The sequence below is a fragment of the Diabrotica undecimpunctata genome, chromosome 3 (genome assembly GCF_040954645.1).
Source record: "Diabrotica undecimpunctata isolate CICGRU chromosome 3, icDiaUnde3, whole genome shotgun sequence".
NCBI classification, from domain to species: Eukaryota; Metazoa; Arthropoda; class Insecta; order Coleoptera; family Chrysomelidae; genus Diabrotica; species Diabrotica undecimpunctata.
The window spans coordinates 152290934-152304543 of NC_092805.1; positions in this window are offsets into that span (position 1 = coordinate 152290934).

A 13610-nucleotide genomic window follows, 5' to 3' on the forward strand; every position below is an offset into this window, starting at 1 on the left:
CGAAATTTTCGACGAATTTATAAGGAAAGTTTTTGCGGAATTAGTAACAGCTTAATATGATACTGGAATGCATCGAAAAAAAAGTAGATTGCAAAGCATTCAGATATTGGCAAAATTAAAAAAAAAACAAAAATTAGATTTTAACATAGATACTATGTAGATTAAACAATGTATATACCAAAAAGTAGAGAGATTTAAGGATCTAGGTGTAACACTGGAGAGCTGAAACGACAGAGGTATATTGATAAATAAAGGAGTAAAAGCGGGCAGTAGAGCATATTATTGGAAAAACCAAAAAACTAAAATATAGAAATACCAGTGAAAACTAAAAATAAAAATATCAAAACATTATTCAGACCTGTTATAACCTACGCAGCAGAGACAATGTGCCTGACTAATAGAAACGTAACGAAGCTTACAATAATAGAAAGGAAGATCCTCAGAAGAATTCTCGGGCCATCAAATCTAAGTCGGAGAGTTTAGACGATTATATTCGACGATATAAATAACAACACAAATGGAGAAGATATAGTCCTATTGCGAATCTATTGTGGGCGACCTTTATATGAAGCGACCTCTATACGAAGCAACGAGAAGTCAGGAGACTCCTCTCTTCGATGGCGAATTAGGTGACCTGCAAATCCACGTTTACTAGAAGCTGTTGAAGCTATTGTCGGAATATAAGATTATTCCCAACATCGTCTAATAGCTTACAGTAAGCTTCATTTTTATTGTTATATAGGTTTATTGGTTCGTGATCTGTACTGGCATGATGGTGGGAGAAAGAGAACAAAAGACCAGTCTTATTAATTTTTGTGGTGTAAGAAGAGGTGTCAGAAGAGGAGATAGCAATGGCGTGGAAAGAATACGCAGAAAGACTTTTTAATGACGAAAGACCAACACAACCAACGCGCAAACTTCCTTCCGAAAACTTATCAGGGCCATCAATAATGCGAAGTGAAATAGAATATGCAGTTAGAACCACAAAGATGCATAAAGCAACAGGTCCAGATGAAATTAATATAGAAGCAATAAAACTACTAGACGAGGAGAATATCGAAATCTTGGTAAAGCTGTTCAATAGAATTTATGGTACTGGTTACATTCCGCGAGAATGGCTGCAGTCATCCTTTGTGATGATCCCAAAAACAGCTAATGCCACAAAATGCAATGAACACCGCTTAATCAGTTTAATGAGTCATTTGCTGAAACTCTTCCTTAGGATATTACACTCAAGAATGTACAAGATACTAGAAGAATTTAGCGGGTCAACACAATTCGGTTTTAAGGGAGGACTAGGAACAAGAGAGGCAATTTTATGTTTGAACACTTTAATACAAAACTGTTTAGATCAACGAAAAGATGTCTACCTCACCTTTATCGACTACGAGAAGGCATTTGATAATGTTAAACATGATATCATGATGGAACTACTACATAGGGCCAACATTGACCAGAAGGAGATCAGAATTATTCAGAATCTATACTGGAACCAAATGGCAAAGGTAAGGATTGATCAAGACCAATATACGGATGAATTTGAAATTCGGAAAGGTGACCGCCAAGGCTGCATACTCTCTCCGATGCTTTTTAATTTATATGTTTAAAATATATTTGCGGAAGCATTAGAAGACACGGAATTAGACATTAAGGTGAACGGCATACCAATTAGCAACCTACGCTATGCGGACAAAACAGTGATTATAACTGACAAATTGGAAGATCAGCAGTTATTACTTAATAGGGTGAATAGCATAGGTAAAAAATATTGCCTCAAAATCAACATTTTGAAAACGAAATATATGGTCATTAGCAGAAACCCTCCAGAAAACCCGATAATATGCATAGGTGACGATCGCATAAAACACGTGAAAACTTTTAAATACCTTGTCACCACAATCAATGACCAATCGGATACACAACAAGAGATAAAAACCCGAATACAAATGGCAAGACAAGCTTTTGTGAAATTCAGACCGCTCCTATGTAATCAAAACCTAAATTTCGAAATACGCTACAGAATGGTCAAGTGCTACATATGGTTCGTCTTGCTTTATGGCATGGAAACGTGGAAAAAACATCTATCAATAAACTTGAAGCATTTGAAATGTGGTCATTAAGAAGAATGATGCGCATACCTTGGGTGGATAGAGTTCGAAACGATGACGTCCTTAAGAGAGCCGGCGTGGAAAGAGAACTCTTTAAATTAATTAAAAAACGCAAGATTGGTTACCTTGGGCACATATTGAGAGGAGCAAAATATGAAATACCACAGTTAATCCTACAAGGGAAGATCGAAGGTAGGAGAGGAGCCGGCCGCAAACAATTATCCTGGTTAAGAAATATTAAAGAATGGACAGGAATACACAATATAGGCGAGCTGTGTCACGCCGCCAAGAACAGAATTCTAGTAATGAGATAGTCGCCTACGCACTTTGGTGTATGGCATGTTAAGAAGAAGAAGAAGGTGTAAGAAACCCATGCAATATCTTTTGTATAGCTGTACAGGAAAGTTCCTACTACACGACTTGTTGATGGTAAAAACCCGAATTTATTTCGTTCTTTTGTTGGTTTTTTTCCCGTTCTGTTTTGTTCTTCTTCAAAAAGAGGCTATACAAGACGCATTATGCATGCATTTAAAAGATAATTGGTTCTAGCATAAGTGCAGCTCATTATCTTTATACCATACTACATAGGCTAACATGAAATACTTTACTCTAAGAAAAGGCAAAATATCCAGCGCTTTTTATTAAATCTTGCAAAAGTACTTTCGCTCTGAGCATCTTCAAAGGCATCTGAAATAAGCCAAGAAAAGTTGTTTCTAGTAAAGAAAAAATAATTAAAAATTGAAAATTAAAAATTAATTAAAGACGCTTTTTGTCTTATTTCAGATGCCCCTGAAGATGCTCTAAGAGCGAAAGTATTTGGACAAGTTTTAATAAAAAAACTGTGCTCGATATTTTCTTTTTATTTGAGTAAAGTATTTATATTGCGCATTTAACCATAATATATTACTTTATTTTAAAATATACGTATTAAAACTGTTTCTTCTTAGAGGGCCGTCTCCCTAGAGAGGTTGAAAGTCAACGGGTATTTTTATTTTTGAACTTACTTTCTAAACAAATCAATCTATCTACATTGATATGAACTGCACCGACCTATAAATATAATCTGTGGTGTAACAAGTTTGGCAATTTTTGATAAAAACATCAAACATTGTTGACACTGGAGGTCCTGGGTTTACTGATTTTCTTGCTGCCTTGGTTTCTGGATCGTCAAACCTTTTAACACATTAAAAGAAAAGCGCATCTTTATTTTGATATAATGCACCTTATTATCTTGCTACAATTTTTATGATGGTATAAAGAAGGTAATCAGTCAGCTAAAAAACAAAGACATTACTATAATAATGGGGACTTTAATGCCAAAGTAGGAAAAGGTAAACAAGGAAACATTGTAGGAAATTTTGGACTGGGACAACGTAATGACAGAGGAGACCGTTTTGTAGAATTTTGCGTAGAGAAACAATGTTTGTGTGACAACTATATTCTTCAAACTACCCAAGTGTCGTTTATATACTTGGAAGTCACCAGCAGATACTAAAGAAAAGATCATAAGAAATCAGATCGATTATATAACAATTAACGAGAGGTACCGAAATTCAATCAAAATAACTAAAACACTACTTGGAGCCGATGTCCCCTCAGATCATAAATTATTAATCAGTGACATAAAACTCAAACTTAAAATAGTAAAACCCCAACAACCGACTAACCGAATAAACACTGACTGTATTCGAAATATTAGTCAAAAAATTACACACGAGATGGAAAAGAAGTTCAAAAAATCGGAAGAAACTAGACCACTAGAATTATGTCGATATCATTATGCAAGAAACAACTAAAAAGTATAAAACTATTAATAAGCGCAAACAACAATTAACTGATGAAATATTGGGACTTATGGAAAGCAGGCGAAAATAAAAGAATAAAAACACTGAAGAATACAATAAAATCCATAAATAAATAAGAAGGAAAATCCGGGATGCAAAAGAAAAATGGTGCAGTAACAAATGTCTTGAAATATAAGAACTGTAGAAAAAGAATGACACGTTTAATATATCCAAAAAGGTGAAAGAAATAACTGGAACATATAGATCAACTGCAAGTAGTTTACTTGATAAACAAGGAAATATTATAGTTAATGAACAAGACAGAGTAGAGAGGGGAAAGAATATATTTAGGAGCTGTTTGATGACGATAGAAGAGAAATTCTAATCGAAAATATATCGATTGGTCCAAACATAACACTCGATGAAATGGAAAGAGCTACAAATTTATCAAAGAATAGGAAAGCAACCAGTCGAGATGAAATTCCAAGCGAAATAATCAAACTACTCGACGATAAGGATAAACATTCTCTTCTAAGCCTCTTCAATAAAATATACGAAACAGGATATTCCAACAGACTGGCTTCTGTCATCATTTGTAATGATACCGAAAAAAAGAAATGCCAAACATTGTAGCGATCATCACACTATCAGTCTGATGAGTCATGTACTGAAAATTCTCCTAAGAATACTGTACTCGAGAATTTACAACAAAATAGAAGTACAGCTAAGTGAAACACAATTTGGTTTCAGAAACAACCTTAGAACCAGACATGCACTCTTCAGTTTGCAGGTCATGGTTCAAAGATATAGAGATATCGAACAATCGGTATATATGTGTTTTATCGACCTCAAAAAGGCCTTTGACCGAGTAATTCATGACAAACTTATAGATGTCTTGCAACAGGTGCGAATTGATGACTGAGACCTCCGTATTATCAAAAATTCGTATTGGCATCAATGTGCAAACTTACAAATTGGACACAACACGACGGAAGCAGTAGAAATACGACGTGGAGTAAGGCAAGGATGTATTCTATCGCCTCTACTTTTTAATATCTACTCCGAATTTATCGTCAAAGAAGCCTTAGTTAAAGATACAGGCATTAAAATCAACGGAATTAATGTCAACAATCTTAGATATGCAGACAACACGGTAGTTACTACCTTCTATGAAGAAGACATGCAACGGCTTATAAACAGGGTAACTGTAGCATGTGATGAATATGGGCTAAAACTTAATACTTCTAAGACAAAACTTATGGTTATTAGCAAAACGGAGTTACAACCAACGAACATCAGAGCTTATTGAATAGAGTTAGAAAGAGTCCACAATATCACCTATTTAGGGGCAAACGTTAACGATAACTGGGATATAAATACAGAAATAAGAATACGCATTGAAAAAGCCAGAGCCGCCTTCTATAAATTAAAGAATATTCTAATTATTAGAGATATTACGTTAAACCTTAAAATCAGATTAATACGCTGCTACATATTCTCCAGATTGCTGTATGGTATGGAGAGCTGGACCCTTACAGAGACATAAATGAAAAAAATAGAGGCCTTGGAGATGTATATTTATCGACGAGTATTGCGGATAAGTTGGGTTCATCGAATAAGAAATGAAATAGTTTTACATCGAATGAAAAAGCGCACAGAAATAACAAAAACGATAAAAATTCGAAAGTTACAATATTTTGGTCATGTAATGAGACATCCAGAGAGGTATAACCTTCTACACCTCATAATACAGGGTAAGATCGCCGGAAGGAGAGACCCAGGCCGACGAAGAACATCCTGGCTCCGAAATCTCCGAGAATGGTATCAAGAGACCAGCGCTAATTTATTTAGAGCCGCCATAAACAAAGTTATTATTGCCAATATGATCGCCAACGTTCGATAATCGGACAGGGTACTGAAAGAAGAAGATTATTTTCCTTCCCCGGTTCCGTTGGTGGCAAATATTGTATTTTTATCTGTCATGTCAAGATCTCTAAGCGTTGCTGAATTTTTATTTTTATATTTAGCCCTCTCTCTTCTAATTATAACGTTTTTTTAATAAGATTTTCCAAACTGTGATGCATCCATAGGATCTCCAATATTTTCGCTGTTCACGTAAACTAAGTAACCAAATAATTATGTTTTTTTGTACTCGTCGCCCTCTATTAGACGTTGCAGCATTGTTTAAAAATAAACAATGATTGCAGGTTGTTTGGATCGTTTGAATCTATTTTTCCCGTAAAAATAATTTGTCTTTGATAGGCTTTCTTCGTTTATTAATATTTTCACTTTCTTTATTCTCACTAACGCCCTTCATCATCATACTCTCATGACCTGTAAAACACAAACCAAATCTAAATACAGTTTCGCGAAGTTTAGAAATATTGATTACCTTCAATCTCAGATTCTGAGTCGAGATCGCTCTCTATAGCAAAATCTTCATCACATTCTGATTGTATAATCCAAAAGTAACGTCGACACTATGATCCCGTCTAGTAGACGGTACCTGCTGCTTGAAGTCAAATATATGACAAACGACGCTGTTCTGAATATTTCCTTACCGGTCACCAGACTGCATCTACACATACCAAAATTACATGAATGCACACACTGAGAATTGATGTGGTGGGAAGATTATTATATCCAGCGCTATGATACCGTCTGTGAGACCATGGTACAATGAATACACAACGTATGATATTGCGCATGACATTTGACAGCTGGCCCAGGAGTGTGACGTAGTTAAGATCGCCTGAACCACCTCGAACCCATTATTACAGCTTAACGTACACATTAATTTTGAAATTATGGTTAAAAAGTGATCTAATTTTTTTTTAAATGTTTTGTTTTGGTGATAATTAAATAAAAAATATATTTTCAGTAGCGTAAAACCTTTACTTCTCCTAGAGATTCAGGCGAAATATTTATTTTTGTTTTCATACATATACTCATAATATAAGTACTCATTTTGTATGCAAATCCCTTGAAATTTAAAAATTTTTCTGCATAGGAAATACTGTGAATAGGTAAATAGTAGTAGATTTGCTTATTCTGATTCACTGTCACTCACTTCTAAGCAGTTTTACTGAAATAAAAACAAAATAGAGTACAATAGAGAAAAATCTGTTTTACAATTCAATATGGTATTTTAGATGAGTTATAATGAAATTTAGTAAAATAAAAAATATACACATTACTATAACCTACCGATTATTATATGCAAAATTTACTTATCAAACAATATAATAATATGAAAATAAGACACAAATTAGTTCAAACACAAAACACAATAAATATCGACTTCAGACGACTTTACACCGGCAAGACAGAACGCTTGTATAAAAACAAAAGTTCAACAATAATATCGGTTATCAATGGTGACTATTGCAATTTGCAAGTTATGAGATAATAAATATATTTTAAAGTAACTTAATACTGACGGAGTCATCTATTTTATAATAGAAAAATAATTTAGATATATGCTTACATATGTGTCTTTATACAAATGGTGTTTAGTTACTATTTATTTATACTGTATAGTATTTTTTTGTAAAACTGAAAGTTTTTATTTGCCATTGTATATCTGGTTTTGTACCTTTTTCAAAGTACGCTGTATAATTGCTTGGTGCAATAGTGACAATGAAGATAAAATCTTTAGGTTTCATACATTTCCTAAAAATAGTGTGACCAGAAAACTGTGGATTATATCTTGTTGTAGATAGGATAATTTTAATTGTAATACTGCAAGAATTTGTTCTACACATTTTAAAACTGAAGATTACCAAAGAAATCTACAACAGGAACTTTTAAATTACGTTTCTAAAAAGGGTCTAAAACTCAAACCTGAGGTAGTACCTAGTCTTTATTTGCCTAAATCAACATCGGCTACCCTTTTAACCAACCAAAAGAAACGCGTACAAGGAGGCGAACACAGAGAGTCCAAAAAGTATGTTGAGCAGCTTCTTACTACTTCTAGATCAACGACGTAAGTCTAAATCTTTATTTTTATTAATTATTAGTCATGAAACCTTAAATGGTTTTTTCATATCGATTTGTTAAGTAAGAAACTAGCCTCAGAATGCTATGCAATTTGCAATAAGAACTGTTTCGGAGGAAATCAATTTAGCATCTTCCAAAATAACATATTTTTCTTTGTTAAATCATGTTATCATTATTAAAATATGCAATGTTACCATTATTTTAATTAGTTAATTTTATGTGTGAATATTACAAAAGATGTCATTTTAAATGTTGTGCAATATTGTGTGCCCTCACTACACTCATATTCGATGGCTCATTCGATATAAATAAAGTTGACTTTGTCATTATTTATTTTGATTTTGTGTTTGGTTCAGTAGGTATATATACGTACAAATTTTGTGTACCTCCATTATCACTTTTCTGTATCTTTTTAAACATCTGAAATATCGAACTCTGGAGTATAAGTTAATTAATCTGTACCTTTACGTGTAATAAAAGATAATTAAAACTTGTCTTATAAAGGATATCTATGTTTTATAAAGGATAAATATTATTTTAATAACATAATTTTATCATCTCTTTATAATTACTATAATTAAATTAGCCAAATTATATAAAAAAACTTAAAATTAAAAGTCTCTCCTATACAACTACATTCAAATGTTGCGGGAATAAGCGTTCTTGACTACGTCATGCGCGAAAGCGAACCGATTTTGAAACATTATGTATCATACCTTGTGTATTCATTGTACCATGTGTATTCATTGTACCATGTGTGAGACGGTGTGTTAGTAGGCTAGTACCCATCTATATACAAACTGGTACAGACTTCTGGAATGGGTATAATGAATAAAAGGAAGATATTATACAATAAGCCAAGTGACAAAGTTGATTTGGCAAATTGATTATTGATTGTAAATTGGTTAGTTAAAAGAAAATTGGTATTCCGCAATTTAATAAAAAATTCTATTTAATAATTAGAGAAGTGAAAAGTCATTTAAAAATAGCAATAGGGATCAACTTTAAACTTGACTGACTCATTTGTATAAAATTTTATTGTTTTAACGAAAGAACCTTTTTGATATTTTATTTTGATTACAAATAAAAAAAAAACATGAATAAATTTTGCATACGTTCTTCAAACGTGAGTCGGTTAAACAATTTATATGAACTAATTGCAATTAAACATTTCCGGTAGTTTATTTCTTGCAATGTGTTAATGTTTGTAACAATATAAACATTTCTATAATACAAATATTTTTACATTCTTCAACAAAAATAAGTTCATACTGACTCTACAAACAATTAAATATGTATTTATTTAGCTCTATAATGATATTTATAACTTTGATAGCGTTGATAATGCTCAAAAAATAATATGTTCATAAAGAAAATAAAGATATAAAGGAATAAACTATGATTTGGTGATTATGCTATTCGTCCATTGAAAAGTTACATTGAAATTACATTTTTGAGATTACGCAATTTAATTTTTTGATGTTTGGGAGTGGTTAATATAAGCTAAGTTCAAATTTGTGGGGTAGACACACTTGTTCCCCGGCCGCGATCTTGGAAAAAGGAGTGCAAATGGGTTTCGCCCTGTATATCGTAAACTAGCAGCACTACAGAAAATTTTATTCAAAATTATTTGTAGAATTCCTACAACTCTATTCCTATTACTTTCTATCGTAAAATGGAAAATAAAATAGCTATAAACAAAAATAACTAAAAATTTTTGAACAAATTTTCTTCTATAATGCTACTCTAGATTAATGACAATGGTTGTAATTTAAATTTTAAGATGTAAACCATATATTGATGTCTCCACTGCACTGAAAAGAAGGCACTGAGGATGATCTGAGCTAGATCGAAAACGTTATGTATCTATAAGTTTTGAACGACACTTTTAACAAGTTTTAATTAAATGTTTTTATACCAATATACAAATACTTTACAGAATGTCTTCTCTAAGCTTCTTCCACTAGACCTTGTCTGCTCCTCTCTTTCTGCTTCTTCCATAAATTTGCCAGTTAGCCATTCTTGGTATTGAGTCAACTTTATTTCTTAATCGCAAGGTATGCACTCTCATTTTGACACCAGTTGGTAATCAGCAATCCTTCTTCTCATTCTTTGAGCCCTTGTCAGGGAATAGTGACACTCTATAATATTGTTAGCTTGCTATTTAAATTGGCTATGGTGCTATGCCAGAATGCTTCATGTATAAATTTTCCCAACAGAGTCTTCATTTGGTCTACCCACCGTATTGGAGATCTTCCGCTTGGTCTTTGGCCTTCTACCTTTCCTTCTACTACCAATAGTTCCATGGTCTCCGCTCTTCTAGATATGCGGCCGAAGTCATGAAGGTATGATTGGTTTACTTTTTTTAATAGCCTTTTATAAGTTCTTCTTCGTCTTCTTCACTAACACTAACAAGAAGAATATACCAAGGCTGGCCTAGATATTAACCTCGCGAAAACAGAGTACCTATCTACAAGTGAAGAAGACATAGAAGATCTACAGATTGATGACAACGTAACAATCAAAGGAAAGGATAAATTCAAATACCTGGGGTTTATAATCACGAAAAAGGCAACAACAGAGGAAGAAATTACACAAAGATTAGGACAAACAAGAACAGCAATCCGACAACTTAACTCAGTATGGTGGGATAGACACCTAAATATGAAGACAAAAACGCAGATTTATAAAACATTAGTGCGAAGTATTATGACATATGGGGCTGAAAATTGGATCATTAACAAGAAAAGCAGCGATAAGATAGTAGCAACAGAGATGGAATGCCTGCGAAGATGCTGCAGAGTAACAAGAATGGATAGGAGAAGTAATGACGAAATAAAGCAAAGAACATCAATAGAAACAGACATACTAACATATATAGAACAAAAAAGACTAAAGTGGTATGGACATGTAAGAAGAACTAGCGAGAGCAGATGGATAAAGAGAATAACCGAATGGAGCCCCATAGGAAGGAGGAAAAGAGGACGACCCCGAAAATCCTGGAGAAACGAAGTAGACGACGCCATGAGTAAGAGAGGACTAAACGATGGAGAATGGAACAACAGAGAGAGATGGAAACGGTTGAGCGAGGGAAGGCAGTGAATACTGTAGAATCCCTAAATATATATATATATATATATATATATATATATATATATATATATGTATAAGTTCTTCCAAAATTGAACAGAACACGCAAATAATTCTGCTGTAAACCCACATTTTAAAGGCATCGATTTTACTTCTATCGATTTTTTAAGAGTCCATGTTTTTGGTGTGTATGTAGCAATATGAAAAATAGGGGTATTGGCCAACCTGAGCTTAGTATTTTTTTGGAAGGTCTTTCCATATTTTAATTAATTTAGCTGTTGTGGTTCGAACTATTGCTAGTCTATGCTTGATTTGTGAAGAGGTATCGCCACTGTTTACCATTGTATCGTCAGAGATATAGATATCGTAGAGTTCAAGTATACCAATCTGTCTACTACCTCGAAATTCGCATCTTGGTGTGTGCCCGGAAGGTTATTGTTTGCCCTGTCTAAGATGATATTTTTTGTTTTTTCCTGTGTTGATCTGAAGTCCGAATTCTTTGCTTATCCAGATTAGCCGTTCGGTGATAATAGTCATTTCCACTTCATTTATCTTTATCATTTACTTTCATCGTTTATTGGTTCTTCCATTCCAATGGTGATAGTATGCAGCCCTGCCTAGCGTACATTAATCAACACACAATGTTAGCTATAGCGCCTAAATATTCTTCTTTTTCTTGTGCCACTCCTATTGGAGATTGGAAATCATCAAGCCTATCCTGACCTTGTTTACAGCTGACCTAAAGAGTTCATTAGTGGTACATCCAAACCACTCTCAAATTACGCATTCCTTCTATTTTTCCTTGCATTATATTTTGAAGTAATGCGTATTTATGTCCTCTCATCAGGTGACCCAAATATTCGAGTTTTCTTCGTTTAATCGTTGACAAAATTTCTGGTTCTTTTCCTGCCCTTCGCATTACTTCAAAGTTTGTAACTTTTTCAACCCAACCTATCTTCAGCATTCGACGGTAGCACCACATCTCGAAACTTTCAATATTTTTTATATTGTTCTGCTTGAGAGTCCACACCTCTACACCATATAATAGCGTGTTAAATACGTAGCCTCTTAGCATTCTTAATCGGAGAGGGATATCTCTGTTGCAGAAGAATTTTCTCATCTTTATGAAAGTGGCCCTGGCAATTTCGGTCTTTTTATTTCATTGTTTTGGTCTCCAGTTTCGTTTATTGAAGTACCCAAGTATTTGTAACTTGATACTTTTTCAATTTGAATGCTGTTTATACTAATATGTGCTGGTTGTGTCATGTTCTTACTGAAGACCATATAAAGCTAAATCTGGACTACATTAATCAAGAAAGTAAATCCAAAAAAAAATCCTGGTCCTTCTGATAGGGTTGGAGCGTAGGGCCTGCTTCTCTACACTAGTAAAAAACCTCACTGCAAAAAACTCTAAAATGCAGCTTCGGAACACGAACGGGAAAAAACAAAGACAACGTAGCAATCGAACAAGGACTTTAAATATAAGCCCATGAAATATCCAAGGATGTAGAACAAAGTCAGGCAAAGTCGTAGCTAAAGTAAAAAAAAAACAAATATTATAGTTCTTACCGAAACAAATAAAAAGGCTAATGTAGCGAAAACATAGGTTTTATACATATTTATAGTGGAATAGAGAAAAGCTAAGGAGAACAAGCAAGGATATCAATTTTGATTAAAAAAGACTAAAAAGGAAACCTAAAAAGCTGGGAGCAAATCAACGATAGAATTATTAGAGTATCTATTACGTGGAAAGGACCGAATTTCAATATCATTGGAATATACGCTCCATCCTAAACGATAGAAACATGGCCTCTTACAACTAGAAAAAAACGTGGTAGACCAAAATTTATTGGAGATATGTCGAAGACGTAATCACCGACAGAGATTTAAAAGCTGGAGATTGCTTCGACAGAAAACACTGAAAAGTATAATGAAAGAAATGGCGCTAGTTGTAGAAGACTTGCCTATTATATTTATATATACAATGTTAGTTTGAAATTTCTTTGTTATTTGATGCACCAATAATAAAAATACACTGAAAATGCATTGACAAAATTGAAAATGAAATGCAAATGTGACTTCCAATTGCGATCAGGCAAATCTACATTTATGTGCGAACAAGGATGTCAATACTGAAGATGTGGACAATGCAAACTACAGAATAAGGAAATAACTTGAAGAATACTCAAAATGTGGTCTAAAAGTTAATGCATAGAAAACTGAGTATCTCACAATAGGAATACATGTTACACAATACGAACACAATAATATAGGATTTCAGTATTACCCAATTAGCAATTTGACCAATAACCAATTACCAATTTGAGATCATATGGTTTATCAGATCTACGAGTAGAAATATTATGATAAGTTTAAATTGAAAGACGCTGATTACAAACGATAAATAAAAAATTAGTAATCTTATATTGACATGTAATGAAGCTTTACTCATACGGAAAATTAATAGTTATTTATAGTTTGTATACATTCTTTAAAATAAAAATTTGTTTGTAGTTTTAACAAAATAAAGTTCACATTCGTTTTTACAGTACATTCCCTCTCAATGTCATTTGTGTTTTGACAATTTTAAACAACAGGTAAACGTGCTATTTTGGAAATAGATCTTCAG